Below are 25,901 nucleotides of genomic sequence, written 5' to 3'. Positions count from 1 at the left end.
TTTGGAAGATATAAAATGAAGCGTTTATAAAGTACTTGGCACAGTACTTTTGGAGTAAGTTCTCTTAAAGTGATAGATTTTACCATTTTCTCATATTCTAAAATTAATGTAGCTACATAGTACATAGAATTTAAAGTTTTTTTTTTTTTTTTTAATTTTAGTCTTTAATCCTTTGTTACAGTGCTTTCAGCAAATTGAATACTACTTGTTTTGGAATCTTCATTTTATAGTAAAATTCAAAGGTTTAGTACTTCCAAGTAAACTAACGTAAATCTGGGAAATTTTGTAGAAAGATGATTATTCATAGATTTTGAAACATAGAGGGCAACTTGTATAGTCCAAATACTTGAAAATATTGTAGAGGTTGAATAAAATATTTCTGCTCTTCCACTGACTACACAAAGTCTAACTGGTAAGGAGAGATTTGGTATAGACTGTTAGATTGGGTATATGAAAATGGGTATTGATTTAATATAGGAATTTGGTTCCTGGCATGGTAGTCCCTGCTGCTGCTGCTGCTAAGTCACTTCAATCATGTCTGACTCTGTGCGACCCCATAGACGGCAGCCCACCAGGCTCCCCTGTCCCTGGGATTCTCCAGGCAAGAACACTGGAGTGGGTTGCCATTTCCTTCTCCATGGTAGTCCCTGTTGGGTATTAAAACTACCCAGTTCTCTCACCAAAAAAATGAAGGAGAAATATCTTTGGTTCTGGTATCATTTTAAGTCAGTATAACTCCTTTGGAAAGCAAGTAGAGTTGTAAGAAATAAGTCATAAAGATTTATATACTGATTTGGGATTAACTTTTGCCTCTTTCACGTAGTAGCTTTCAGACTTTGAAATTAAGTCACCTAACATCTCTGTGATCTGGAGAAGGAAATGGCAGCCCACTCCAGTACTCTTGCCTGGAAAATCCCATGGACAGAGGAGCCCGGTAGGCTACAGTCCATGGGGTTGCAAAGAGTTGGACACGACTGAGTCAATTCAGTTCACTTCAACATCTTTGTGAAAATATTTGTGAAAAGGCACTAATAACAAAAATACTTTGAATGGCTTTTAGGATTAAATGAGAGATTTAAGTAGCTAGCACAATGCACGATGCAGAATAGGTGATCCACAAGTGTTAACTCTATTCCAAATTTCATTTTTAAGTGACCCTAGAGAGAAAGTACTAGAAAGACGATGTATTTGTTTCATATGAATTTGCATCTCTCATTGTGGGCTCCTGGGGCTTTCATAATGGTGGTGTGGTAAGCTGTCTCTGTCCTCTCTTCAAACATGCCCATATAGGCTAGACATTTTGTTGGCAGTGAGACTGCATTTTTTTGAATTTCACTCATTCTAGGGAGAGCACCTAGATGAGTAAGAGAAAGCTCTGGTGATGTGAAGTCATGTCGGGGATAGTTGGCTTGGTCGTCATATCAGGACACTGATGCCACTGACAGAGTCTCCTGACAGTCTCAGAGTGTAAAGTGTCTGTAATAGCAAAGGATATGGAAATTCAGCAATCAACACAACACACTTGCAAATAGAAGTAAGGATTCTTAGATCCTTACAAGGACTTGTCTGCTGATGACACCCTCCTGTCTCTGATCCAGGAACTTTGGATCAGCTTGCCAGCTTTTAGTGGGAGCAAATAATTGGAGCAGGTAACCCCACCACATTTTTGAGTGTTCTTTGTGGGACTGGATGAGTTGACAGACATTTCCTAGGTAAAGCATCTTTCAGCAGACCCAGGCTTCAAGCCTGCCTCAGGTTCATTCCTGTACTGATGTTTGGTGAAATCAAAATGAATGCTTTGAATGAAATAATATATGGTATTGAGCTAAGGATGCCAGGAGAGAAATTGCAGAATTTGGGTTACTTCAAATTTGCTTATTATTGTTCACAATCAACAAGTTGGGTGTTCTTTCGTTGTGTATAGAGAATTGTTCCTCAATACTTCGATTGAAATTGGAACATGTTCAAATAAATGGGGTGAATGTCCATTTATTAAATTGGAGAAAAGATCCTTGTTTGTATGTTAGTATGTTTATTTCTCTTACTTTACAAAACATGCATTTATACACAAACACACACATTAAATTTTTCTTAAGTTCTTAATTTGATGTCTGTCTTTTCCTCGAGTATTGTGGCTTTTGATGGAAACAAGATTGCTCATTCCTGAGTTTCCCACACCATTTTGAACTGTCTAAATTGCCAAGTACACGATACAGTACAATTGTCTCCAATGTACAGTTGACATTGCACAGGAGACAGGAATCAAGACCATCCCCAAGAAAAAGAAATGCCAAAAAACAAAGTGGCTCTCTGAGGAGTCCTTACAAATAGCTGTGAAAAGACCGGAAGCGAAAAGCAAAGGAGAAAAGGAAAGATATACCCATTTGAATACAGAGTTCCAAACAATAGCAAGGAGAGATAAGAAAGCCTTCTTCAGCGATCAATGCAAAGTAATAGAGGAAAACAATAGAATGGGAAAGACTAGAGTTCTCTTCAAGAAAATTAGAGATACCAAGGGAACATTGCATGCAAAGATGGGCTCAATAAAGGACAGATACGGTAGGGACCTAACAGAAGCAGAGGATATGAAGAAGAGGTGGCAAGAATACACACAAGAACTGTACAAAAAAGATTTTCACGACCCAGATAATCACGATGGTGTGATCACTCACCTAGAGCCAGGCATCCTGGAATGTGAAGTCAAGTGGGCCTTAGGAAGAATCACTAGGAACAAAGCTAGTAGAGGTGATGGAATTCCAGTTGAGCTATTTCAAATCCTGAAAGATGTCACTGTGAAAGTGTGGCACTCAATATCCCAGCAAATATGGAAAACTCAGCAGTGGCCACAGGACTGGAAAAGGTCAGTTTTCATTCCAATCCCAAAGAAAGGCAATGCCAAAGAATGCTCAAACTACCACACAGTTGCACTCAACTCACACTTTAGTTCACTTCAGTTCAGTTCAGTTCAGTTCAGTCGCTCAGTCACGTCCGACTCTTTGCGACCCCATGAATCACAGCAAGCCAGGCCTGCCTGTCCATCACCAACTCCCGGAGTTCACTCAAACTCATGTCCATCGAGTCGGTGATGCCATCCAGTCATCTCATCCTCTGTTGTCCCCTTCTCCTCCTGCCCCCAATCCCTCCCAGCATCAGAGTCTTATCCAATGAGTCAACTCTTCGCATGAGGTGACCAAAATATTGGAGTTTCAGCTTCAGCATCAGTCCCTCCATTGAACACTCAGGACTGATCTCCTTTAGTATGGACTGGTTGGATCTCCTTGCAGTCCAAGGGACTCTCAAGAGTCTTCTCCAACACCACAGTTCAAAAGCATCAATTCTTCGGCGTTCAGCTTTCTTCACAGTCCAACTCTCACATCCATACATAACCACTGGAAAAACCATAGCCTTGACTAGACAGACCTTTGTTGGCAAAGTAATATCTCTGCTTTTCAATATGCTATCTAGGTTATTCATAACTTTCATGTATTTGAATTTTTAAGAAACTACTCAACTATTTTCCATAGAAGTTCTACCATTTTACATTCTACCAGCAGTGTATGAGAGACGTACGTTCTCAGTATTCTTACAACCATTTGGTATTTTCACTATTTTTTATTCAGCTTTTCTGATGATGTGATATCTTACATTATTTCAATTTGCATTTCCCTTATGACTAATAATATTGAACATCTTTTCATGTACCATTCATATATCTTCTTTGATAAAATGTCTGTTCATGTCTGTTCGTGTCTGTTGTTCATTTTCAGTTGAATTGTTTTTTATTTTTGAGCTTTGAGAGTTCTTTATATATTCTAGATACAAATCCTTTGTTGGAAATGTAGTTTGTAAATAGTTTATTCTAGTCTATAGCTTGCTTTTTCATCCTTTTACAAAGTCTAGGAGAATAGAAGTCTTAAATTTTAACAAAGTCCAGTTTACCAAGTTTTTTCCTTTTAGGGACTGCATTTTTGGTGTCGTTTTGGCCACTATTTTTTCTGTTTCCTTAATATCAGCTTACAGTGTTAGCTTTGTTTACATCATGTGATTTCAGAGTTCAAAGAACTCTAGTGTATGTTTTTAAATTTTTCTTTTAATGTAAAAAGAACAGGAAAATATGAGACCAAAGTGGTATCTCTTCCTTTACCTCCCACCTCAGAATATGTACTACTGCGTATAAGGAATCCTCTTCCTCTCCTACCCTTTTCTTTCATTTTTGTCCTCCTCTCCTATTGATACATGTTAGTTGACAAAAATACAGAAATTGAAGTACATAAGAAAAAACAAAATTGAAATCTCTTGTAATCCAATTACCAAGCAGTAATCAGGTTTCTGAGCTTTTGACACATATCTTTTGTGGATTTTTCTATGTAAAATGGACTGTATTGTTATTTGTTGTTCTCAGCCAGGCCTTTTCATTAATACCACCTGTAATAATGAAAATATCCATATAGATTCAGCAGTACACCTCATACTTAACCAAATCAGAATCTCTATGGGTAGGGTGAAGAGGGTTTTGTTGAAAAAAACCAAAAATTTACCTTCAGAAAATTTTAATTGCCTTCAGAAATCTTCTGAAACAGAAAAAACAAGAATATTGCCATACTATATATGAAGAAAACTTTGACTTGTGTACAACTCTCCACCTAATGATCTGATTTGAACTTTTTCCTGGCTATTCCACCCTGTGGTGAATTTGGACTGCTCTCGGGGTTTCCGGCCATCTCTGTGCACTCCGTGCTCCTATCTGTGTGGAATACAGTCATGTCACACTTCCCTGCCTTAGGCTCTGTCAGGGGCTCACAGTGAATATTCGAAGCTCATGGAGCTGTTTGATGTTCCTTGGCCTGAAGATATGGAATGCAGTAGGTGCGAAAATCATAGATTTTTCATAGACCATTGTTTCTTTTGCAGCATATTTAAAATTATTTGTCTTCTAGTTCATCAGTTTTTAAGAACTTTTCGAAGTGTGTATATTACTTATAATTTTGAACAGAAGTTTCATGCCTCAGAGCTGTTCATTTCCTAAGGAATTTGGAATGAAATGAAAAAGGTGAAAAAAGAAAAACATTTCTATGAAGAAATTTTTAAAATAACTAAGAAAAATGTAATCAAGATATTGATATCTTTCCCTTACACTTTTTTTTTTCCTGGTTATAAAAGTAATGCCATTTATAAAAGATTAGAAGATATAGAGAACATAATCATTTGTTGCCTCATTATTAAATATCTTTAATGATTTAATGGGAGTTGAATATCTTTATGATTTCAGTGTTAATGACTATAGTAATGCTGTCCTCTCTATTTTTCGTTCTTTTTTTTTTTTCAATTTTGTTTTCTCGACCATGCAACATGTGGGATTTTAGTTCCCTGATTAGAGATAGAACCCATGGCCCCTGCACTGGAAGCATGGAATCAACCACTGGACTGCCAGGAAATTCCCTTGGTTCTGTTTTACTGTTACGTATTAACACACCCAGACCCAGAAAATGTCAGATACTTTTCAGATCACTTCCAATATATAGACTGTAAGCATTTCCTAAAGGTTTGAGGATATTTACCTGACAGTCTTATAGATTTGTGTAAGAGAACATAATTGTTAGTAATAATGTGTATGGTAGTAATACTGCATTTTTTATACTATAATATTGTGCCTTTTTGTGTTCTTAAATGTTTCAGGGATAAAGCATAGATGAATACCTATAAAACTTTTACTATCTAGCTTTGTCCAATAATATTTTGCAGTGTTTGCTTCAGATTTTTTTTTTCTTGGCCACACCCAAGATCCCACATGGCTTGCAGGATCTTAGTTCCCCCAACTAAGGATGGAACCTGGGGCCCAGACAGTGAGAATACCAAGTCCTAACCATTGGACCACCAGGGAATGCCCCAGATTTCTTTTTTAAAGAAATAAAACAGTACAGGTAGAGTTGAAGATTCCTACGTTAGTATCCATCTTGATTTCATTTCCTTCTTTTCTCCTCAGAGATGAGATAATCATTACGTTGAATTTGTTGTTAAGTCTTCTTATGTTTGTTTTTATACTTTTACTATACATTACAAGGAAATGGCCGCCCACTCCAGTGTTCTTGCCTGGAGAATCCCAGGGACGGGGGAGCCTGGTGGGCTGCCATCTATGGGGTTGCACAGAGTCGGATACGACGGAAGCAACTTAGCAGCATACATTACAAACATATCCATAAGCAACATTATATACTTTTTTACTTTTTATAAATATATAAATATATAATGTTGTTTATGTATCTGTGTTTATATCTGTATCTGTTGTTTATATTTGTTAGTCTGTTGTTTATATTTGTTCCTCTTAATTGCTGTGTAATGGCCAGTTGTGTTAATATTATCTATAGTTATTTAGTCATCTTCTACTGATGATCATTTAAGTTATTTCCAAGGGTTTGCTATTATGGGCAGTGCTGCACAGAACACTTTTTTTCTCCTTCGTGTTTAAAATTAATTTTATTTATCATCTATCAATAGTCCTTCAGTTTAGTTCAGTCGCTCAGTGGTGTCCAACTCTTTGCGACCCCATGAATCGCAGCATGCCAGGCCTCCCTGTCCATCATCAACTCCCGGAGTTCACTCAAACTCATGTCCATCGAGTCGGTGATGCCATCCAGCCATCTCATCCTCTGTCGTCCCCTTCTCCTCCTGCCCCCACCCCGTCCCAGCATCAGAGTCTTTTTTCAATGAGTCAACTGTCAATAGTCCTTGGAGATAGGTAAAAAGCCTACATTGTTACTGTCATTTGATAGATGGAGAAACTTAAACACGTATTAGTTACTTGTAGTCGGTTCACTGACAGTTTACTTTCTTTTATTTGTCTACTCTATTTTCCATCTATTTGACATACTGTCTTGTCTAGACCCATCAAACCATTCATCCACTGTCTCCCCAAAACCTTATAATATTTATAGTTCCTCTTTTAGAAATCTAAATTTATTAGTATTTATAACAACAGTTATGAATTACCTCGGCAGGAATCCTATTTTATGTTTTGTGTCTAACTCCTATTGTTTAATGGTCTTTTTATTTTAATAGATTATGTACAGTTATAGAGATGTCATTATGATCTCTGTTTTGATAGTATTAAATCTGTTTTATGTCCTCACTATTTTGCCTGGAATTGCCTAACTCTGAATTCTTACTTAAATTCTGACAAACTTTTCTTTCATAATAACCTTTCATTCTTCCACATCTCTCATATCCTTGTTCATACTGCACCTGTTCTTCAGTTTTATGGATACCCCAAAGTTGTGGGGTTTGCTGTCGCCTTTCCTAATAGCTCCCTTCCTGATCTCATTTCTTTTCTTACTTAAGTTAAGCTTTGTTGTCTGTCACATAAGATAGTACTTTTGCTAACAATTTCAACTTATTCCGTCTACTGTGCTTGTTCAGATCTCTAGCTGGACCAATTCAACTAGTTTCTTACAAATTAATTATGCTGCATATTTAATTATTTAAACCATAGCAACTCCTTGTTTTTTTTTTTTTTTTTTAACTACAGTCCAGATTCTATCATTGTTTTATTATATTTGCTTTATCACATCTGTCCATCCCTCTACTGATCCACTAATCTACATTATTCTTTGACTGTATTTAAAAATAGAGACAACAGTTATTGTCCTCACAGATACTTTATCAGGTCCTTCACCAAACATTTGTCTATAGTATTTTTTTTTCTATTTAAAACTTTACAAGGAAATGCACAAATCTAAAGATAGCACCTGAGTTTTGATAAAAACCTGCAGCTTAGAAAGCCAGATCCTTAGAAGGGTGTAGAACTGGATCATTACCATTACCTCATGCTCTCATGCTCCTTGCTAGTCAGCTCTTGTCTATACCATCCTCTGGAAGCAACTACTGTTTAGCATCTTTCCTAGATAATTACTTTGTGTATTCTAGAACTTCATACAAATGAAGTCATATGTCATATAACTCTTATTTTGCTTGAGTTAAGATTGTTCTTCTTTGCTCTGTTTTCAAGACTCATTAATGTTTTTGTGTTCATTAATAGGTCTTGCCTTTTTCTTGTCTTCCATTGTATAGATTACTGTATTTTACTTACCCATTCTCCTATTGATAGACATTTTAAACCATAGCTGTTCTAATTGCTCTTTGTCTTTAGTCAATTTCCAGTGTGGTTAACAGGAAAGTTTCTATTCATTCTCCTCAGCACTTATGCCAAATCTATGTCACTCACTTCAAACCTATATTTCATTTCACCTTTATTCCATACTAGACCCTTATTCCCCTCAACCTCAGTCTGTCCTCCTTTCCTGAAAATCACTCCAGCATTTTGTGCAGACTCTTGTGGTCTGCTACATCTCAGTCCAGTCCTTCTCAATTTCCTTTCTTGCACCTTCTTCTTCTTAGCAATCTGTTTCTGTTCTTTTTGATTCTACATGCTTCCTCTGGATAATTTCATCTCACTGATTTTAACTGTTACTCACATGCTGATGACTCCTAAATCCAAATCTATAGCCTTGGCATCTTTCTGGTAAGTTCCAAATCTGCCTAACAAGCAGCTATTGGATATCCTAACCCAAATTTGTCTCAAATACCTCAACTTCAACATGTCTAAAATTGATTTTACTCCTTGCTCTTTTTTTTTTTAAATTCCTAGAAGGCATATTCCTCCTTCATTGACCTAAGCTTCCACATCCAGTCAGTTGTAGATTCTATTGCTTTTATTTAGCTCATTTCATAGCTGTCTCATTCTCACTGCCTTATCTGGTTTTAGTTATGGCTCATCAGATATCTCTGCTCTCAATTTTGTACAGCTCAAATGTCTTCCATACTCCTTCTAGTCATCTTTCTAATTAACTTGTGTGTGGGGTGAGCGCTTAGTCATGTACAACTCTTTGAGACCCCATGGGCTATATATATAGCCCACCAGGCTCCTCTGTTCATGCATGGAATTTTCCAGGCAAGAATATTGGAGTGGGTTGCCATTTCCTTCTTTAGGGGATCTTTCCGACCCCAGGATCAAACCCATGTCTCTTGTGTCTCCTGCATTGGTGGGCAGGTTCTTTACCAGTTGAGCCACCAGGGAAGCCATTAAGTTGGGTAAGGGCTATATGAATATATTTAGTCAACAGTCATCAATTCAGCAAATATTTAGTCAACAGTCATCCATTCAGCAAATATTAATTGGATATCTTCCATGTGCTCGACCGGAGAAGGCAATGGCAACCCACTCCAGTACTCTTGCCTGGAAAATCCCATGGATGGAGGAGCCTGGTAGGCTGCAGTCCATGGGGTCACTAAGAGTCAGACACAACTGAGTGATTTCACTTTCACTTTTCACTTTCATGCATTGGTGAAAGAAACGGCAACCAACTCCAGTGTTCTTGCCTGGAAAATCCCAGGGATGGGGGTAACCCTGGTGGGCTGCCATCTATGGGATCACACAGAGTTGGACACAACTGAACACAACTGGACACAACAGTGCTAGACATTGTTCTAGATAGTGAAGATGAGTAGTGAACAAAATGTGGTCTGTTCTTATGGAGCTACAGTTCTAATGATGGTTGTAATGGTAGAATATAAATATATAATGTCAGATAGCTGTGAATGCCAGTAAGAAAGAATAGAGTTAGGTGGTAGGAGATAAATAAATAGATGTCATATGGCAATGAATGTCAATAAGAAAGAATAGTTAGGTGATATTGATGTAGTGTGGAGACATTAGGGAAGTCCTTTTTAATAAGGAGACACTGTAACAGGGACGTGAATGAAATGAGAGGACAAATGATGCAGATATCTAGGGAAGATCAGTCCAGGCAGAAGAAGCAGAGCAACAAGTACAGAGTCTCTGAAGTGGAAGTGTGCTGGTTATATTCACAGAACAACAGGGACACCACAGAGGCTAGAGCCATGTGAGTAAGGGAGAAGGGAAGGAAATACGATCACAAAGCACTGGGGTTGGGGGTGTCTTTAGAGCTCCTTTATGGAATTTGGATTTGCTTCTGAGTGAGTTAGAAGATTTTGAGCACAAGAGACATGATCATGAGCACAGGGGTGGCATGTCTTTAAAGGATCACTCTGGTTCTTGTGTACAAATGAAGATGAACTGGAAGCCACTCCAAAAATCCAAGGATGAGGTACTAATAGCTCAAACTGGGTGGACGCTGTGGAGGACGTTTAAAGTGGTCAGATTCTAGATGCGTTGCGAAGTCAAATGACAAGAAGTGCTGGTAGTTGTGAGGTGGATATGACAGAAGCCGTTTCAAGGAGGATCCCAAGGGTTTCGGCCTGAGCAACTAGAAGAGTGGGATTACCATTTGTGAAAATGGAGAAACTAAGGAGTGGAAATAAAGAGTTTGGTTTTGGAAGGATTAAAAAGTAAGGAGTATGTATGTGGTGAATTGGCAGTTGGATGTACAGATATATCCATTGATATGTTTACATCAGTGTTTATGCACACACATGCACACACATATTTCTGAAAGTGCTTACCTCTTGTGCTTACAGTTCATGCACTCTTCGTGCCCCAGCAATACTAAACACACCGTGTTTGAACCTCTGTGCCTTTGCTCGCATTTTTTGTTAGAATACTGATTGCCATACTGCCAGTACTGGCAAATACTGATTCAAAAATCTTGTGTTGAGGGACTGATATGAAGTCTTTCATAATTTTGATTGCTTCATAGATCATGCTTCTGTATCTTGTATTGTATTTACAAGTTTGTACCTTCTTTTGGACTCAAGGATAGAGTGTTTTTTAGGTGTTTTTCTCTTAAAGCCCTGGCTTACTGCAGAGTTCTAATAAATGCCTCTGTGCAGTGTTTCTGTCATATGGCTTTATAATCCAAGCCTTGTGAAGAAAATGGTTTGTATTAATCAGCTTCAGTGTAAGGTTATACATGTATTTGGCAAACTTAATATCATTGGCAGTTTCTTGGAAACTATTTGATCCATGTAACTACTTAATATCTAGTTGATGGGAGTCTGAAGGCTTAGAAACTGATGCTGCCAAGAAAACTGAAAATGCAGGAAGTTCATGAGAACAGTACTTCTGATCATGTGAGAATGTCTGCAGCATGTCCCTGTTTTTTCTGTACTGTGCGTGTGATGCTTTCTCAAGTCTGGAAAATTGTCAAAATGCAGATTTCTTGGGCTCTAACACAGGCATAATATAGCATTTGAGGCGGTGAAGAATGCCTCATCCTCTCCTACCCTCTCCCTGTGTCCATAAGTTTCTTCTCTATGTCTGTTTCTCCATTGTTGCCCTATAAATAAATTCTTCAGTACTATTTTTCTAGATTCCATATATATGCATTAGAATACAATATTTACCTTTCTCTTTCTGACTTACTTCACTCTGTATAATAGGTTCTAGGTTCATCCACCTCATCAGAACTGACTCAAATGTTTTCCTTTTGATGGCTGAGTAATATTCCATTGTGTATATGTACCACAATTTCTTTATCCATTCATCTGTCAGGGGACATCGAGGTTGCTTCCATGTTCTAGCTATTGTAAATAGTGCTGCAGTGAACAGTGGGATATATGGGTCTTTTTCAGCTTTGGTTTCGTCAGGGTATATGCCTAGAAGTGGGATTGCTGGGTCATACGGTGGTTTTATTCCTAGTTTTTTAAGGAATCTCCATACCATCTTCCATAGTGGCTGTATCAATTTACATTCCCATCAACAGTGCAAGAGCATTCCCTTTCCTCCACACCCTCTCCAGCATTTATTGTTCGTAGATTTTTTTTTTTTTTTTTTTACTTTTGCTTCATTGACTATTTTATTTTTATTTTTTTAATTTAATTTTATTTTTAAACTTTACATAATTGTATTAGTTTTGCCAACTATCAAAATGAATCCGCCACAGGTATACATGTGTTCCCCATCCTGAACCCTCTTCCCTCCTCCCTCCCCATACCATCCCTCTGGGTCGTCCCCAGTGCACTAGCCCCAAGCATCCAGTATCGTGTTTGTAGATTTTTTGATGATGGCCATTCTGACCGCTGTGAGGTGATATCTCATTGTAATTTTGATTTGCATTTCTCTAATAATGAGCATTGTTGAGCATCTTTTCATGTGTTTGTTAGCCATCAGTATGTCTTCTTTGGAGAAATGTCTGTTTAGGTCTTTTTCCTACTTTTTGGTTGGGTTGTTTGTTTTTCTGGCATTGAGTTGTATGAGCTGCTTGTATATTTTGGAAATTAATCCTTTGTCAGTTGTTTCATTTGCTATTATTTTCTCCCATTCTGAGGGCTGTCTTTTCACCTTGCTTATCGTTTCCTTTGCTGTGCAAAAGCTTTCAAATTTAATCAGGTCCCACTTGTTTACTTTTGTTTTTATTTCCATTACTCTAGGAGGTGGGTAATAGAGTATCTTACTTTGATTGATGTCATCGAGTGTTCTGCCTATGTTTTCCTCTAAGAGTTTTATAGTTTCTGATCTTACATTTAGGTCTTTAATCCATTTTGAGTTTATCTTTGTGTAGGTATTAGGAAGTGTTCTAATTTCATTCTTTTACATGTAGCTGTCCAGTTTCCCCAGCACCATTTATTGAAGAGCCTGTCTTTGCCCCATTGTAAATTCTTGACTCCTTTGTCAAAAATAAGGTACCCATAGGTGCATGGGTTTATTTATGGGCTTTCAATCTTGTTCCATCGGTCTATATTTCTGTTTTTGTGTCAGTACCGTACTATCTTGATGACTGTAGCTTTGTAGTGTAATCTGAAGTCAGGAAGGTTGATTCCTCCAACTCCATTCTTTCTCAAGACTGCTTTGGCTCTTCAGGATCTTTTGTGTTTCCATATGAATTGTGAAATTTTTTGTTCTAGTTCTGTGAAAAATGCCATTGGTAATTTGATAGGGATCACGTTGAATTTGTAGATTGCATTTGGTAGTATAGTCATTTTCATAATATTGATTCTTCGTACCTAGAAACATGGAATATCTCTCCATCTGTTTGTGTCATCTTTGATTTCTTTCATCAGTGTCTTATACTTTTCTGTGTACAGTTCTTTTGCTTCCTTAAGTAAGTTTATTCCTAGATATTTAATTTTTTTTGTTGCAATGGTGAATGGGATTGATTCCTTAATTTCTCTTTATGATTTTTCATTGTTAGTATATAGAAATGCAAATGATTTCTGTATATTGATTTTGTATCCTGCAGCTTTGCTAAATTCACTGATTAGCTCTAGTCATTTTCTGATACTGTCTTTAGGGTTTTCAATGTACAGTATCATGTCATCTTCAGACAGTGAGAGCTTTACTTCTTCTTTTCTGATCTGAATTCCTTTTATTTCTTTTTCTTCTCTGATTACTGTAGCTAGGACTTCCAGAACTATGTTGAATAATAGTGGTGAAAGTGGACACCCTTATCTTGTTCCTGATCTTAGGGGGAATGCTTTCAGTTTTTCACCACTGAGAATAATGTTTGCTGTAGACTTATCATATATGCCCTTTACTATGTTGAGGAAGGTTCCTTCTCTGCCCATTTTTTGAAGAGTTTTAATCATAAATGGGTGCTAAATTTTGTCAAAGGCTTTTTCTGCATCCATTGAGATGATATGATCTTTTTTTCAATTTGTCCATATGGTGTATCACATTGATTGGTTTGCATATATTGAAGAATCCTTGCATTCCTGATATAAACCCAACTTGATCATGGTGTATGAGCTTTTTGATGTGTTGCTGAATTCTGTTAGCTAAAATTTTGTTGAGGATTTTTGCATCTATGTTCATCAATGATATTGGCCTGGAGTTTTCTTTTTCTGTGTTGTCTTTGTCTGGTTTTGGTATCAGGTTGATGGTGGCCTTGTAGAATGAGTGTGGAAGTTCCTTCCCCTGCAATTTTTGAAAGAGTTTTAGAAGGATAGGCATTAGATGTTCTCTAAATGCTTGATAGAATTCTCCTTTGAAGCCATCTGGTCCTGGGCTTTTGTTTTTTGGGAGATTTTTGATCACAGCTTCAATTTCAGTGCTTGTAATTGGGTTGTTCATAAATTCTGTTTCTTCCTGGTTCAGTCTTGGAAGATAGAAGTTTTCTAAGAATCTGTCAATTTTTTCCAGGTTATCCATTTTATTACCATATAGTTGTTCATAATAGTTTCATAATCCTTTGTATTTCTGCATTGTCTGTTGTAACCTTTTCATTTCTAATTTTGTTGATTTCATTCTTCTCTCTTACTTTCTGGATGAATCTGGCTAAAGGTTTGTCAGTTTTGTTTATCTTCTCAAAGAACCAGCTTTTAGTTTTATTAATCTTTACTATTGTTTCTTTCATGCTTCCCTGGTGGCTCAGATGGTAAAGCATCTGCCTACACTGTGGGAGACCTGGGTTCAATCCCTGGGTTGGGAAGATCCCCTGGAGAAGGAAATGGCAACCCACTCCAGTACTCTTGCCTGGAAAATTCCATGGACTGAGGAGCCTGGTAGATTACAGTCCATGGTATCACAAAGAGTCGGACATGACTGAGCGACTTCACTTTCACTTTCCCTTGTTTCTTTCATTTCTTTTTCATTTATTTCTGCTTGGATCTTTGTGATTTCTTTCCTTCTACTAATTTTGGGGATTTTGTTCTTTTTTTTTTTCAGTTGTTTTAGGTATAAAGTTAGATTGTCTATTCCATGTTTTTCTTGTTTCTTGAGGTAGGATTGTATTGTCATAAACTTTCCTCTTAGAGTTGCTTTTGCTGCATCCCATAGGTTTTGAGTTGTTGTGTTTTCATTGTCATTTGTTTCTAGGAATTTTTTTATTTCCCTTTTAAATTCTTCAGTAACCTGTTGATCATTTAGAAACATGTTGTTTAATCTCCATGTGTTTGTGTTTCTTACAGTTTTTTTCTTGTAATTGATATCTAGTCTCATAGCGTTGTGGTCAGAGAAGATGCTTGATACGATTTCAATTCTCTTAAATTTATTGAGGTTTGTTTGTGACCTAAGATGTGGTCTAGCCTGGAGAATGTTCAGTGTGCCCTTGGGAAGAAGGTGTATTCTTCTGCATTTGGATGGAATGTCCTGAAGATATCAACGAGATCCATCTCATCTTATGTGTCATTTAAGACTTGTGTTTGCTTATTAATTTTCTGTTTTGATGATCTGTCAATTGGTGTGAGTGGGGTGTTAAAGTCTCTTACTATTATTGTGTTACTGTCAGTTTCTCCTTTTATGTCTGTTAGTGTTTGTCTTATGTATTGAGGTGCTCCTATGTTGGGTGCATAGATACTTATAATTGTTATGTCTTCCTCTTGGACTGATCCCTTGATTATTATGTAGTGTCCTTCCTTATCTCTTGTAATTTTATTTATTTAAGGTCTACTTCGTCTGATATGAGGATTGCTATCCCAGCTTTCTTTGACTTCCCATTTGCATGCAATATACTTTTCCATCCTCTCACTTTCAGTCTATATGTGTCTTTAGGTCCAAAGTGGGTTTCTTGTAGACTGTAAATATATGGGTCTTGTTTTTGTATCCATTCAGCCAGTCTGTGTCTTTTGGTTGGAGCATTTAATCCGTTTACATTTAAAGTAATTGTTGATATATATGTTCCTATTGCCATTTTCCTAATTGTTTGGGGTTGATTTTTTAGATCTTTTTTCTTCTGTTATATTTCTTGACTGTATAAGTCCCTTTAACATTTGTTGTAAAGCTGGTTTGGTGGTACTGAATTCTCTTAACTTTTGCTTGTCTGAAAAGCTTTTTATTTCTCCATCAATTTTGAATGAGATCCTTGCCAGGTACAGTAATCTTGGTTGTAGATTTTTCCCTTTTAGTACTTTAAATATATCCTGCCATTCCCTTCTGGCCTGCAGAGTTTCTGCTGAAAGATAGCTGTTAAGTATATGGGATTTCCCCTGTATGTTATTGTTGCTTCTCCCTTGTTGCTTTTAATATTCTTTCTTTGTGTTTAGTATTTGTTACTTTGATTAGTGTGTGTCTTGGCGTGTTTCTCCTTCTGTTTGTCCTGTATGGGACTCTTTGAGCCTCTTGGACTTGATTGACTATTTCCTTTTCCACGTTGGGGAAGTTTTCAACTATAATCTCTCAAAATTTTTCTCATACCCTTTCTTTTTCTCTCATTCTTCTGGGGCTCCTATAATTTGAATGTTGGTGCATTTGCTATTGTCCCAGAGGTCTCTGAGACTATCCTCAGTTCTTTTCATTCTTTTAATTCTTCTAGGTCTTTGTTAATTGATTCTTGCATTTTCTCCATTATGTTTTCAAGGTTTCTGATCATCTTTACTATCCTTATTCTGAATTGTTTTTCAGGTAGTTTGTCTATTTCCTCTTCATTTATTTGGAATTCTGTGTTTCTGGTTTGCTCCTTCATTTGTGTAGTATTTCTCTGCCTTTTCATAATTTTTTCTTAACTTGTTGTGTTTGAAATTTCCTTTTCCCAGGCTTCAAGCAAAGTCGAATTCTTTAGTTGAAGAAGGTTGAATTCTTTCTTTTGGTTTCTGCCCTCCTAAGGCTGGTCCAAATAGGAAAAGGAGTACGTCAAGGCTGTATATTGTCACCCTGCTTATTTAACTTATATGCAGAGTACATCATGAGAAATGCTGGGCTGGAAGAAGCACAAGCTGGAATCAAGATTGCCAGGAGAAATATCAATAATTTCATATATGCAGATGACACCACCCTTATGGCAGAAAGTGAAGAGGAACTCAAAAGCCTCTTGATGAAGGTAAGAGAGGAGAGTGAAAAAGTTGGCTTACAACTCAACATTCAGAAAACAAAGATTATGGCATGTGGTCCCATCACTTCATGGGAAATAGATGGGGAAACAGTGGAAACAGTGTCAGACTTTATTTTTCTGGGCTCCAAAATCTCTACAGATGGTGACTGCAGCCATGAAATTAAAAGACGCTTACTCCTTGGAAGGAAAGTTATGACCATACTAGATAGCATATTGAAAAGCAGAGACATTACTTTGCCAACAAAGGTCCATCTAGTCAAGGCTATGGTTTTTCTAGTGGTCATGTATGGATGTGAGAGTTGGACTGTGAAGAAGGCTGAGTGCTGAAGAATTGATGCTTTTGAACTGTGGTGTTGGAGAAGACTCTTGCGAGTCCCTTGGACTGCAAGGAGATCCAACCAGTCCATTCTGAAGGAGATCAGCCCTGGGATTTCTTTGGAAGGAATGATGCTAAAGCTGAAACTCCAGGACTTTGGCCACCTCATGCGAAGAGTTGACTCATTGGAAAAGACTTTGATGCTGGGAGGGATTGGGGGCAGGAGGAGAAGGGGACGACAGAGGATGAGATGGCTGGATGGCATCACTGACTCGATGAACGTGAGTCTGAGTGAACTCTGGGAATTGGTGATGGACAGGGAGACCTGTGATTCATGGGGTTGCAAAGAGCCAGACATGACTGAGCAACTGAACTGAACTGAACTGAAGGCTGGTCCAGTGGTTTGTGTAAGCTTTGTGTAGAGTGAGATTTGTGCTGATTTTTTGTTTTTCCTCTGATGGGTAAGGCTGAGTGAGATGGTAAATCCTCTCTGCTGATGATTGAGTTTGTATTTTTGTTTTGTTTGTTGTTCAGATGAGGCGTCCTGCACACGGTGCTGCTGGTGGTTGGGTGATACTGGGTCTTGTGTTCAAGTGGTTTCCTTTGTGTGAGTTCTCACTGTTTGATACTCCCTACGGTTAATTCTCTGGAGAAGGAAATGGTAACCCAATCCGGTGTTCTTGTCTAGAGAACCCCAGGGACATGGGAGCCTGGTGGGCTGCCGTCTATGGGGTCGCACAGAGTCGGACACGACTGAAGTGACTTAGCAGCTATCTAGGGTCTTGGAGTCAGTGCTCCCACTCCAAAGGTTCAGGGCTTTATCTCTGGTCAGAAACAAAGATTCCACACGTGGTTTGTTATGGCATTAAGTGAGATTAAAACAAATATCCAAAAATGAGAAACCAAAGATGAACCCCAGACAAATTGTGGTTACAAAATCAGGCAAATAATAGTTAAAATAATGGAATATATACATATACACCCATGAGCAAAGTCAAAACAGTCCAACAAAAATAAAGTGCAGTAGATTAATCTGGCAAACAAAAGAAATCAAAATTTATATTTACCAGTTAAGAACAGAAATAACTAAAGCACAAACTGGAAAATGAAACTAAAGCAATGTGCCAAGTGGGGAATAGAGCAATGAAAACAAAACTAACAAATATGTTGAGAGGAAAGTAAGGAAAGAAAAGAAAGAATGAATATGCAAATTTAAATAGAGATAGATGAAGGTGTATATGCATTAAAGATTAACTGCAAGGGGAAAAAAACAGTAGGAAAGGCAAAGAAAGGGATAAATATACCAAAAATACAATAAGTTTTAAAAAATTAAAATTATAAAGAGGAGAAAAGAAAAAAAAGAAGAAAGAAAAAAGGAAAATTCCACAGAACTGCAAAAGCCCAATATAGACGCAGAGGTTTATAACAACATTAAAACGTGTGACTGAATATACACATATACATACACACCAACAGGCAAAATCAAAAAAGTCCAACAAAAATAAAGTACAATAGATTGACCCAGTGAACAAAAGAAACCAAAAATCATATCTACCAGAACAAAACTAGCCAAAACACAAACTGGAAAACAAAACTAAAGCAAGGTGCCAGCTGGGGAATAAAGCACTGAAAGTAAAACTAGCAACTGTGTAGAGAGGAAAGGAGAGAAACAAAAGGTATGCAAAGTTAGATAAATGTAGATAAAGAAGATTTATATATGTTAAAGATTAACTGCAAGGGGAAAAGAACTGTAGGAAAAGCAAACAAAGGAATAAATATAGAAAAAATAAAAGGTTTAAAATTAAAAAAAGAGGAAAGAAAAAAAGAGGAAAACTCTGCAGAACTGCAGAAACCCAATGTAGAGGCAGAGGTTTATAACAATAAAAAATGTGACTAGAAAAAATAAAGCTCAAAAGCTTAATTGGATTTCATCAAATCAGTTCAGTTCAGTTCAGTCGCTCAGTTGTGTCCGACTCTTTGTGACCCCATGAATCGCAGCACGCCAGGCCTCCCTGTCCATCACCAACTCCAGGAGTTCACTTAGACTCACGTTCATCGAGTCAGTGATGCCATCCAGCCATCTCATCCTCTGTCGTCCCCTTCTGCTCCTGCCCCCAATCCCTCCCAGCATCAGAGTCTTTTTCCAATGAGTCAACTCTTCGCATGAGGTGGCCAAAGTCCTGGAGTTTCAGCTTCAGCATCATTCCTTCTAAAGAAATCCCAGGGCTGATCTCCTTTAGAATGGACTGGTTGGATCTTGCAGTCCAAGGGACTCTCAAGAGTCTTCTCCAACACCACAGTTCAAAAGCATCAATTCTTCGGCGCGCAGCCTTCTTCACAGTCCAACCCTCACATCCATACATGACCACTGGAAAAACCTTAGCCTTGACTAAATGGACCTTTGTTGGTAAAGTAATGTCTCTGCTTTTGAATATGCTATCTAGGTTGGTCATAACTTTCCTTCCAAGGAGTAAGCGTCTTTTAATTTCATGGCTGCAGTCACCATCTGCAGTGATTTTGGAGCCCCCAAAACTAAAGTATGACACTGTTTCCACTGTTTCCCCATCTATTTCCCATGAAGTGATGGGACTGGATGCCATGATCTTCTTTTCTGAATGTTGAGCTTTAAACCAACATTTTCATTTTCCACTTTCACTTTCACCAAGAGGCTTTTGAGTTCCTCTTCACTTTCTGCCATAAGGGTGGTGTCATCTGCATATCTGAGGTTATTGATATTTCTCCTGGCAGTCTTGATTCCAGCTTGTGCTTCTTCCAGCCCAGCTTTTCTCATGATGTACTCTGCCTATAAGTTAAATAAGCAGGGTGACAATATACAGCCTTGACGTACTCCTTTTCCTATTTGGAACCAGTCTGTTGTTTCATGTCCTGTTCTAACTGTTGCTTCCTGACCTGCATACAGATTTCTCAAGAGTCAGGTCAGGTGGTCTGGTATTCCCATCACTTTCATAATTTTCCTCAGTTTATTGTGATCCACACAGTCAGTGCCAGTAAAATCGACAGCTACAACAGAGGGGGAAAAAAGGAGAAAAAAGAAAAAAAAAAAAAGCCAAAGTATCTACAGAACAAGTCAAAAAATAATAATAAATGTTTTTCTTGAGTCATTGCTGTCAGCGTCCTTCCCCTCGCTGAGAGTCATAGTCCAATTTACCTCCCTCGAATGCCCTCCAACACTCTGCTGGTCTCTTGGGCCTGCTGTGGGGGCAGCTCAGATTCTAATCTGGTCCTACTCCTGTGTATTCTTCCCTCCAGTGTCCACAGCTATCAGTACTCATGAGTATTTCTTTTGTGGTAGCTCTCACTGACCTTTTAAATATTCCATAGACACAGAGTCTGCCTAGTTGATTGTGTGGATTTAATCTGCAGCTTGTACAGCTGGTGGTAAGGTTTTGGGTCTTCTTAGCCACACTGCCCCTGGGTTTCAATTGTGGTTTCATTTCCACCTATACATGTGGGTCATCCACTGGGGTTTGCTCCTGGGGCTGCCCTGGAGGGCTTGGGTTTGCCCCTTTGAGGGCCAGGTGTGGAGGTGGTGCAGCTGCTTGGGTCACAGGGGTTCTGGCAGCACCAGGTACTCAGGGGAATTGGCTGCTAGGGCAGCAGGAAATACAGTGCTGTAGAAGGGTATGGCAACCAGTATTGGCCAGTACGCTCCAGTATTCTTGCCTGGAGAAGTCCTCTCCTCCCTGACAGAGATGCCTGGCAGGCCACCGTTTACAGGGCAGCAAAGAGCTGCACATGACTGAAGCGACCCTGTGGGCATAGATGCAATATGTTTTTTGCCTGTGGCAGCTCTGCCCCAGTGAGAGTTGAGCATTGCGGGGAGCGAGCTCCGCCTCTGGCAAAGGTCATGAGGAAGGAGGCTTGGCATACGCAAAGGCGGGATCAAGCCTCAGGAGTCTCCCTGGAAATTCTCGAGCAATCTACCCCCAAAACCAGAGTCTGCCTACTTTCTGCTTTGTGCTTTCACCTACACCTCTGACTTTACGGGGGGCTGTCCCCCACTACCTCTCTGAAAAAAGTTAGCTTACAGCTCCAGTTAATAATTCCTGGGTGTGACAGTGTTTAACCTACAAACTCCTTTGGAAATCCTCTAGCCTGCCTGAATAGGTTTTTCCGGCCACATGTGATTGTTCAGAGCCTCCCAAATGTGAGAGGCAGGAGATGTTCTAAACTGTCTAAACACAGATTCTTTTGAGTAGTTAAAAGATTGATTAGAAATTGTATTGGTGAAGGGATTTTCACTTGTTGGGCCAATGTTTGCTGCTAAGTCTCCATATCCCTTACCTGCTGTGTCCCCGGCAGTGTATTGATTAATATAATTGGTGTAAGTAGTAGCTTTAATGTTTGTAACCTGGGACCCTTGAGTTAATTCTTTTTCTTGTTATAGCCCACCACACCTTTGCGCTGTAGGAATGCAACTTTATCTAATGCTTTTGGAGGGTGGCTCCTGACCAATCACCTTTAGAGAAAAATACCTTTTCTGAAGAAAAGGTCTTAAAATGTTAACAGGCCTCCGGGCCAGAAGATGATGCAAATCACCTAAGCTTTTGCATATGATAAGTTTGCAGGAAGAAAGCCTGGTTTGCTGCAAGACTCTACCCCTTCCCCCATTATCCTCTATGCATAACTTAAGGTATAAAAACTACTTTGGAAAATAAAGTACGGGCCTTGTTCACCGAAACTTGGTCTCACCGTGTCGTTCTTTCTCTTACCTTCTGGCTGAATTATTCAGCCTCTTTTCTCCACTGAATTTCCTCACTGAGCTATCCTTATTTCAGCCTCTTTTCTTCACTGAATTTTACTGAGCTATCCTCATTCTATTACTCTTTATATCCTTAATTAACATTTAATTAAGCAATTGTCTCCTGATCTTCGCCTACGCCGTCTGTCCTTCGAATACCCTGGTTCAGCCGGGGCTGGTCCCCGGCAGAGCATGAAGGTGGCAGAGCTGTGTGGCTTGCAGGGACCCTGGCAGTGCCAAGTGTGCAAGGACACGGACTGCCTCCGCTGCAGGAGTTATGTCCCTATCAGAGTCTTTTTTTGAGCCTCTTGCAGCTGGTGACCAAAAGGCGTATCTGTGGCTCCGTCTGTTGAGGCACTTAGAGGGCTACCTTGCCTGGGGTCCTTCTCTCCTGTTCGGTGTGTCATGCACATAGAGGGCCCCTCCTGGCTGAGATCCTAGTGTGTAGGTTGGCGCCTCTGGCATGTAAAGTGGCACCCTGGGTGGGGTCCTATTCTGTAGTGCAGTGTGTCAGGCATTTGATGGACCACCCTCTCTATTGTTCAGCTGCTGATACTGGCCTGTGGGGAGAGAGAGGCCATGGTGATGGCTCCATCCCCTACCTGTGACTCAGCAGTATCGCCTTGCTTCCATGGCTGCCTGGCTTTCCTCCCTCATATCCCCTCAACCCGTCTCTTCTCCCTCACATCCCCTCAATCCATCTCTCCGCAGTCAACAGCAGCCCTCGCCCTGGGATTGCCCCACAATCCCTAAACTCCAGCTCCCAGCTGCTGTGCCTTCCAGGGAACCTGTGTCCCTGTCTAGGGTCTGTATGGCTGCGGCAAGGACTGTCTCTCACTCCATTTAGGCTGCCACAGATCAACTGTTTCACTCAGCCTTAAATGTTTCTCCTCTGACTCAGACAGTTGCCCCGATGTGGGGATTGGACCCCTGCCTCAGTTCCCCCACCCGCCGAGGGCAGGTCCAGTCTTTCTAACACTCCTGTTTTTCCCTGTATTTCCTTCCTCCTACCGAGTTTTGTGTGGTTCTATATATTATTTTCCACTGGTCAGGTACTCTTGTCCTCTGTTAGCTGGTGTTCTGCATGTACTTCTGTCTCTGAAGGTGTATTCCTGATGAATCCTTGGAGAGAGATGTTCTCCACGTTCACTGACTCTTCCGCAGTCTTGTTCTAGGGAAGATTTTTACCTCTTATTTTTAAGAAAGTTCTGTTTGAGTCTAGGGTAAATTGAGGACTACCTTGTAATTAAATGTTAAAAAAAATAACTTTTAGCTAGTATTCTACTGGAGCTTTTTATGTATGTTTATTTTATATATATATACTTATTTATAGTTTGAAGTCTTACTGTAAACTGTCTTAATAAATAGTATTAATTACACTATTTATTAATGGCTACGCCTGTTTTAATAAAGAGTACCATTTTTGAAGCCAAAACAAAATTAAGTATACATTTTTCGTTTTTTTGTCAACTGTGGAATATCTCATTGTATGACCCACAAGCAAGATATTGCATTATTTCTTCGACATATCGTAATGTTCTCCAAGGACATAAGCATAAATAAGCCGCAACTGCTAAATGTGGAAATCCAAATCATTGGGTTCATAAGTAAATGATTCTTGTCTTGTGTTTTTAGGTTCCCAGATTGTGGTGAGCTGTATCCTCAGCTGGTGGACCTGAATTTAGCTGGTGATCCTACTGAAGGAGCCTCAGTGGCAGTGCAGAGGGACTATGGCTTTTGGTGTGCCCGAGTTGAAAAATGATCCTGATCTTGGCTATTCCTTTTTGCACATGCGTGATTGTTCACCTCCTTGTCCAAATATGTACTTTAGGAGAGAGAGCTTTCATTTGCTCTGTATTTCATAGGATTGATTTCAATCATTTGCCTCTCTGCCATGTTGTTTACTTTTTTAACTTTTTTGATTGATGTGATAAGATTCTGTTATCCTGAAAGACCCATTATATTTTATGCCGTCTGCTACATGATGGTGTCATTAATTTTGTTTATTGGGTTTTTGCTTGAGGACCGAGTCGCCTGCAATGCATCCAGCCCTGCACAGTATAAGGCTTCCATAGTGACCCAGGGATCTCATAACAAAGCCTGTATCATGCTTTTTATGATACTCTATTTTCTTTCTGTGGCTGGCAGTGTTTGGTGGGTGATTCTTACCATCACGTGGTTCTTGGCAGCTGTGCCAAAGTTGGGTAGTGAAGCTATTGAGAAGAAAGCCTTGCTGTTTCATGCCAGTGCGTGGGGCATCCCTGGAACGCTGACCATCATGCTTTTAGCAATGAATAAAATTGAAGGTGACAATATCAGTGGCGTGTGATTTGTTGGCCTCTACGATGTTGATGCCCTGAGGTATTTTGTTCTTGCACCCCTCTGCCTGTATGTGGTAGTTGGGTTTTCACTCCTTTTAGCCGGCATTATATCCCTAAACAGAGTGAGAGTTGAGATTCCTTTAGAAAAGGAGAACCAGGATAAACTGGTGAAGTTTATGATCCAGATTGGTGTTTTCAGCACTGTGTATCTCTTACCACTCATGGTTGTAATTGGATGCTACTTTTATGAGCAAGCTTACCGCGGCATCTGGGAAACAATGTGAATACAAGAACGCTGCAGAGAATATCACATTCCATGTCCATATCACGTAAGGGAAACCTTGTTCTAAATTTCAAAATACTTAACAGTGAAAAAAGCTAATCTTAGCTGGGTTTTTTTTTTTTTTTTTTAACCTCTTCATGAAAAACCTGAACATTAAAATTTTGAAGTGAGGTTAATGAACAAATTTATTGTAGTAAGAATGTCATACACACGTTTCTGTTAACATCTTCCTTTTAAAAGATCACTCTCTTGAGTCCACACCATGGGCTTTTAAGCACTTTACTTGTGTTATCACAAAATAGTTGCTTGTTGATTACTTAGAAGTCTGCAGATTTGAGGGGAAGATGTTGATTAAAAGACAGTCTGTGGAAATTTTACTGATAGTTAGAACGGGAGTTTTAACAGTTTTGAAAAAAAATTAGAATGCATTTGTACAAAGTTTCATCTTTTAGTTGGTCTTAGTTTTTCTTTCTTGCGTACTGAATATTTTGTGATTTACCTTTTAATTTAAAGAGATCAGATAATCATAGAATTTTATATCTAGAGAGGACCTTAGAGATGGTTTATTCAAGTTCCCTCTGTAATTTAGAGTTCTTAAACATCTATCTCATTTGAGGCTTAGAAATGTTAAGTGACTTGCTCACTTTATTAAAGTACTTATGCATTGTAGATAACTTCTGTTTACTTGTCTCCTTCCCCTAATAGACAGTGAACTCTTTAAACACAATAATATCTTTTTCATATTTTTTCAAAGCATGTTCTATAGGTTAGTAGATGATGGTATTGAGAATGGGAATGTGTAGATTCAGAAGAAAAGACATTTTTTTTTTTTTTTTAAATTTTTAAAATTAAAAAAATTTCAGGTATACACGTGCTCCCCATCCTGAACCCTCCTCCCTCCCCCCTCCCCATACCATCCCCCTGGGCCGTCCCAGCGCACCAGCCCCAAACATCCAGCATCGTGCACTGAACCTGGACTGGCATCTCGTTTCATACATGACATTTCACATGTTTCAATGCCATTCTCCCAAATCTTCCCACCCTCTCCCTCTCCCACAGAGTCCATAAGACTGTTCTATACATCAGTGTCTCTTTTGCTGTCTCGTATACAGGGTTATCGTTACCATCTTTCAGAAAAGACATTTTTAAGAAATGTTCCAGTTTTACTGGAAACAAGGAGTGTGTGATTAGCACATAGTCAATTGTGCTAATTGACTATGTCAATTATCGTAAATACTTGATGACTGAAAATGCCATTTCCTTTTTTATTTTGTGGTATAAATAATTCTACACAAAATTACATTTTAATTATTATAATATATATTATACATAATATATATTATTATTATATATATTATTGTAAGTACTAGCTACTGGCTTTTAAAAAACCAACCTATAATGGAGAGACCAGAAAGAAGAGTAATTGAAATTTTATTACATTTCTTGATAGAATTGCTTATTAAAAACTCTTAGTATGAGTTTTCAGGCCTGAAGCTAAGTAATCAAATTTTGCCTCTAATGGGAGAGAAAAAGATGATTGAAT

General features: G+C 38.7%; 1 protein-coding gene across 1 annotated transcript in view; it reads left to right on the top strand.

Moving 5' to 3' along the window:
• Nucleotides 1–25,901, top strand: part of LOC109558301 (frizzled-3-like) — a 100,605-nt gene that overhangs the window by 11,760 nt on the left and 62,944 nt on the right. Inside the window, exon 3 of the mRNA XM_070788570.1 lies at nucleotides 23,390–24,404. The gene's annotated coding sequence lies outside the window, so the exon portion shown is untranslated. The remainder of the gene's footprint in view (nucleotides 1–23,389; nucleotides 24,405–25,901) is intronic.

The sequence above is a fragment of the Bos indicus genome, chromosome 5, assembly GCF_029378745.1.
Source record: "Bos indicus isolate NIAB-ARS_2022 breed Sahiwal x Tharparkar chromosome 5, NIAB-ARS_B.indTharparkar_mat_pri_1.0, whole genome shotgun sequence".
In the NCBI taxonomy this organism is placed as follows: Eukaryota; Metazoa; Chordata; class Mammalia; order Artiodactyla; family Bovidae; genus Bos; species Bos indicus.
This window is presented reverse-complemented; position numbering and strand designations above follow the sequence as displayed.